Genomic DNA, 6,088 nt, shown 5'->3' on the forward strand with positions numbered 1-6,088 from the left:
CATGTGCTGCTCAATAGCAGACATTTAGAAGCCAGAAAACTATATAGCTTAATCATCCACATAAAGGGATGAGGATACTCCAGCAGGCACAGTGTCGAGAATATCATTGAAGACCACCGCAAACAGGGAAACACTTAAGACACTTCCCAGTGGGACACCTTCCTCCTGGTACTGAGGCGCAGAGAGGGTAGAACCCACACGAACCCAAAACACACGATCAGTCCCATGTGGTCTAGTGGCTAGGATACCTGGCTTTCACCCAAGAGGCCCGGGTTCGATTCCCGGCATGGGAATTATTTGGGGGAGGCGGTGGCTGAATCGGTAGAGAGGCGGCTTGCAGTCCTAATGGACCCAGGATCGAATCCCAGCTGGGGCAGGGAACAGTTTAAGGATTTGAATTTCCTAAAAAGCAGACTTTCCTGATCTACCAGATGACCTGCCGACATGTCGTAAAAGTACCCCAGTCAATACCAGTACACCAGTCCTGTGTGAGACAGACCTAGCATGTATTCAATATGAACGGTGGGTGTTAGCGCCGAAATGGTGACATGTGGAGGTGTAGGAGGACTACTGGGCCTTGGGATAAGGCCAATGTTCCCAAGAAATAGGCCCTGAGCCTTTGCCCAGAGTCGGACATGTTAAAAAAAAAAAAAAAAAAAAAGTCAAGAAGTTTCCATGCAACACAGGCAGGCGACCATGTAAACCAAAGGCATGAAGTTGTTGGAGGATGCCATGGCACCAGGCTGTGTTATAAACCTTCTCAAGGTCAAAGTACACAGCCACAAGATGTTGTTTAGAGGCAAATGCCTCACAGATCGACGCCTCAAGCCTGATAAGGTTGTCTGAAGTACACCGTAATTTATGGACGCCACTCTCCGAAGGAGAGAGAAAGCAACCCTTCTCCAGAAACCACACAAGCCTGACACTGGCCGTCTTTTCAAACAGATTGCACATGCACGATGTCAAACAAACAGGGCGATAGTTAGAGACATGTGAATGGTCCTTACCAGGCTTGGAAATGGGGAGTACAATACCCAACTTCCAACTCTTAGGAATAGAACCCTCACTCCAAACCCTATTAAAAAGGTCCAATAAGGACTATAAAGAGTCAATCGGTAGATGATGGAGAAGCATACAGAATGTTGTCAGGCCCAGGAGCAGTGTCACCACATTCCAAGAGGGCAGCATGCAGCTCATGGAGGCTGAAGTCTAAATTATAAGGCTCTCCACCACGAGTTTGAAAGTCAAGACCCAGCCTCTCCTGATTCCTACGAAAGCTAGCACACGGCTTAGAAGGATCCTTTTTTGAGACAACACAAGACTGACTTGCAAGAGCAGAGCCTACTGCATCTGGTACAGACACACCATAGGCATTGGGGTAGAGGATGTACAGTAACTGTAGAAACATACGACCTCCACGAGTTATGGCGAGCATTCTTCATGACCCGTCTATAGTGAACATGTGCTTTGTGAAAGTGGATTTTAAGAAAAACATCACGATTGGCAAAATACCGACGGGCAGCCGCTTTGTAAGCTCCTTTTGCCACAGAGCAGTCATCATTTCACCATGGCACAGGTCTCCGGGAAAAAACACCAGAAGTCCATGGAATGGAAAGGATCCCTGCTGAGAAAAGAGTCTTAGTAAAATGACGTTCAGCATCATCGATGGTTGAAAAATCTGTTACCCTGTAGGCAAATACACATAGTTCTTCAAAGAGGGACCAATCAGCCCTACTCAGACACAGCATGGCATACAGGCTGTAGGAGCAGAGCCGGTAGACTGGGCCAACACAGGATAATGGTCACAACCAAGCAGATCATCCAAAACCTCCAAGAAAAAATCAAGGGCACAGTCAGAGAAGGAGATGGTGGGGTCAGTGACAGAATACGTGCCAGTCTGAAAATGGAAATGGGTCAGCCTCCCATCATTTACGAAAACCAAATCTAAATCCCTAACCAAGGAGACAAGATCACCCTGGGGATTTGAAAGTGAGTCACCCCACAAAGGATGGCGGCCATTAAGGTCACCAAGGGGTAGAATAGGAGGAGAAAGTTGACTGATAAGAGTCTCCAGATCAGCACGCATAACAGGAACGGAAGGTGGAAGGTACAGACAACAGATGGTATAGCACCTCCCAACGTGCATCTGTACCACTAGAACTTGAAGGGGAGATTGTATCGCAAAGGAAATAAAGGGGACATCAGATTGGCACAAAATTGCACATCCATCGCTGTGACCGCCAGGAGGAGATGCATGGAAGACCTTATATCCCCTGACAGAAGGAAACGGTCTGTCTCTCACCATTGTCTCCTGAAGACGGACACAGAGCGGGCTGAGAGCAGAGAGTAATAACTGCAATGCCTCCCAATTTGCCATAGCACCTCTACAATTCCACTGAAGACAAATTGGTACTGATTGAGCCATATTGATTAGTATTAAATAATAAGAATTGAGAAACACAAAGGCTATGTAGCAACCTCGTTGGGAAGGGTGTCAAAGCCCTTCTTCCTTCTGCCTTACCAACTGAGAAGACAATGAAGATTTAGAGTTTCCATGAGTGGAAGGACCCTTACTCCAAGACACGTCCCGCCTATCACCAGAATGAGCCCAAGGCACGAAGACCTTCCTGGAAAACACACTTGCCCCATCTGCACCCCCACCTGGGGGTCCAGCTGGCATCTCAGGGCCAACTGGACCCTCCTCAACCAAATCAACCAAAGGTCGGCTGCCGGGTGACGGATCAGAGGGAGCAAGTGACCGAGCCTTGTGAGTATCTAAGGACCTAGACCCCGTCACACCTGAGCAAGAGGCAGGGACTGAAGTCCTAGAAAGACCATCACGAACACCCAACAACTTAGACGCCACCACTTCCCGGGTTGCCGAGCAAAAAGCCACCTCAGAATCCTCATGTGGTACAGAAATTTGAACCTTAGAAGGGAGGGAATTACCCAAAGTCTCCTCACTCATCACCCTTTTGAGGTTGGCAGACGCAACCTCCATCTCTACGCCAGAACTTGAGGACACACTAGAAACTGTAGAGGCACACTGTAGGGTTGACTGAACACCAGTAGCAGAGCGAGCAGATAGTACTAGAGCAGCAGTCGGTACAGGAGTAGCAGCCAATACAGGAGTTTCAGCCAGTACAGGAGTAGCAGCTGGTAAAGGAGCAGCAGCCAGACGAAGTGCAGACTGCAAAGGTACCAGAGTCTCTGGGAGACCATGAGGAGGAGTAGTAGGACATCCAGTATCGGACAAGGGATGAGGAGATAGGTCAGTGAGAGGAGCAGAAGCCCCAAGATGGTACACAGCAGGCTTTGACCTAGAAAGAATAGAAGCAAAGGACACACCAGGGCGGACATACATAGACAGAACATGGTCCTTAGCTTTGGTAAAACTCAGCCTTTCTGTGGCTCTGAGAGACAAAATTTCGTGTTCCATTTTGTAACGCTCACAAGATTTAGAAGAAGCAGCGTGCTCACCACCACAGTTGACACAAGATACAGGACCAGGGCATTCCACACCCTCATGAACATCTAAACCACATGACACACAGACTGCTGGAAGGCTCAGGGCAAGGCACCTACAAGTTCGGCCAATATGACCCAAATGCTGACAGTGGAAACATCTACAAGGCATAAGGACATAGGGCCTAACTCTGTACCGGTACCATGCAGCATTAAGAACAGCAGGGAGGCTCAATGAATCAAAAGTCACAATCAAGGATGGAGTTGGCACAAGGTCACCATTTATCTTCTTAATTCCTCTCAACCTCTATTACATTCTGGGCTGACAACTCTTCAACAAGGTGTGCCTCATTGTAAATCAGTAGTTCCTTAGCATAGACAATGCCACGAGAATGATTCAATGAAGTACGGGGGGAGCATGTAACTGACTGACCAGAAAACATGGATAAAGATAGAACAGTCGCACTCTGAGAAGGGTCAGACACCTCTACCAACAAACTGCCTTCAGTCTGGGGAACCACTTTAAGGGCCGCACCACAAGCAGCGACCAGTTTGCGATGTGTCCGAAAAATATCTCACTTTCTGAGGTCTACCCCAGCAGGGCCACAAACGACTAAGAACTTGACAACAGGTGCAGGAGGAGGAGCAATAAAAAAATTATCCGAATCTCTAGCATGGGGGCCCTGCGGGCCAGGTACATTCCTTGTTCCCCGCCTGCGACCCCTGTTACAGGAGCCACCGGACCGGGGAGGCAAGGCAGGGGAGGCTGAATCCCCCGTGGAGCCACGTGGGACCTGGAAGGGCTCCAGAGTGGCTATAAGTGAAGGCTGAGAAGACGCGTTTTGGTCTGGGAGAGAGGCAGGTCGGGGCACATTATTGTCATCCATAACAATAAAGTAAATAACTTCATTCCCCCACCCCCCCACCCACCACGGAGCAAAACAAGGGGAGGCCATACGCCACAGGCAACCTCAGGGGCAGCAGGGAAGTATACGTGGGTAACCACCAGGGGATCTGGGCAAGGGTGACCCGAGGACGATAGGAGCCACGAGGCCCCCCAGTGCCCACTTGACCCTAGCCAGCGCATGACCACCAGATTGACCTGGTCAGGCCCAACCAGGCCGCCCGTCTAGCCAGAATAAGGTACCAAAGAGGTGTATTGCTAGCTGCAAGGCGAATCGTGCAGCATCACTCAACCCCCAGTACTCCCGTCTCCCAGCATTACGGGACGGCACGCACGGTAAACACGTGGGGAGGCTAAAGCCCCGCCCTAGATGGCAAGTGGGCAGGGATTAACACAGTGATTCTGAAACTATGGGTCGCGACCAAATAGTGGGTTGCGAGAGGAATTTTGATGGGTCGCAAGGACATAGAATAGGCTTAATGCTTTCAGTGAACTTTATTTACTTAACTGAGATTGTAATTATCCATATTATACTATTAGCACATTCATAATAACTACGATAGGCTATATACTGATTACTGTACTTTCTGTGTGTGTGTGTGTGTGTAGAAAAATATTACAGCAAGTCAGCCGGCATGTTTGATTTTTTTACCCTGTGGGTCATGAAGTCTTAATATATTCCAAATAGGGTCACACACTAAAAAGTTTCAGAACCGCTGGACTAACATCACCAGCAGGCCTCCTCCACCAGTGATGTAGGGGGTGCTTGGTCCACGAGGCCAACTGATGCCGCACCCTACAAAGGTAGGCATAACTCCAGAGCAGATGACCCAGCCTCGCTTCAAGCCCCGCCACCACGTCAAGGTGACCCCCCTCAGCGAGGAGAGAGAGAGAGAGAGAGAGGGGGGGGGGAGAAGAACATGATTAAAGTGTATAAAAGAATGAACAGTACAGAAGTTGTAAGGACAGATGACGTACACAGGGAGAAGCAAATGTGACCAAGTAAAGAAAGACAAGGTTGAAAACACGAAGAGGTGGGAAGGGAAAAAGAAGATGGAAGAGAAAAATGGAAGATGAATCGAAACAAGTGGTTAACGGAGATGAACAGAAACCTGATGGAAGTGAATAAGGAAAAGGAATAGAAAATACATAAACTGAGAAAGTTATGATATGGTGACAAAAAAGTATTGTTAAACATATCAAAAGCTGTGGAAAAGCATACAAATGAGGATGCAAAACACAGATGACGATGGTGGAAACTATTGTACGAGGAAGAAATGTGCAGAAAGAGCGTTGGGAAAGAAACGTGAAACATATATATAGCAAATCTCAGATCTGGTCCCAGAAAGACACTGTTGAAGAATGTGGATGATGATGATGATGAAAGATACAAAAGAAAATGAAAAAGGTGGCATAATTAATAAAGAGATCTAATCGTGAAAACAAGGGGATGTTTGTATACCGTCTAGAAAGTAATGGGAAAGTTGTAAACGTATAACTGGAAAAAAGTAATCAAGAAGATGAATAATAATGTATATCTTGAAATACAAGGAAAGAGTAGGAAAGTGCGAGGCTGGATTAAATATTTGTCTCTGAGAAAACAGAAATCTGTTACCCAGAAAGGAGGGGGGAAATTTGTTTATCGATCTACCTACGTGTATATCAGTCAATTTGCCTACCTATCTGTCCGTTTGTTTATTTATTTATTCATTTGTTTAC

General features: G+C 47.4%; 1 non-coding gene across 1 annotated transcript; it reads left to right on the forward strand.

Annotated features, from left to right (window-relative positions):
* The first annotated feature begins 221 nt into the window (after nucleotides 1-221).
* Nucleotides 222-293, forward strand: TRNAE-UUC (transfer RNA glutamic acid (anticodon UUC)). Its single transcript has one exon. It is a non-coding gene; the product is annotated as a tRNA-Glu (tRNA).
* The last annotated feature ends 5,795 nt before the right edge of the window (nucleotides 294-6,088 follow it).

This window comes from Coenobita brevimanus, chromosome 83, assembly GCF_032717465.1.
Source record: "Coenobita brevimanus isolate Jiangsu-jjx chromosome 83, ASM3271746v2, whole genome shotgun sequence".
NCBI lineage: Eukaryota > Metazoa > Arthropoda > Malacostraca > Decapoda > Coenobitidae > Coenobita > Coenobita brevimanus.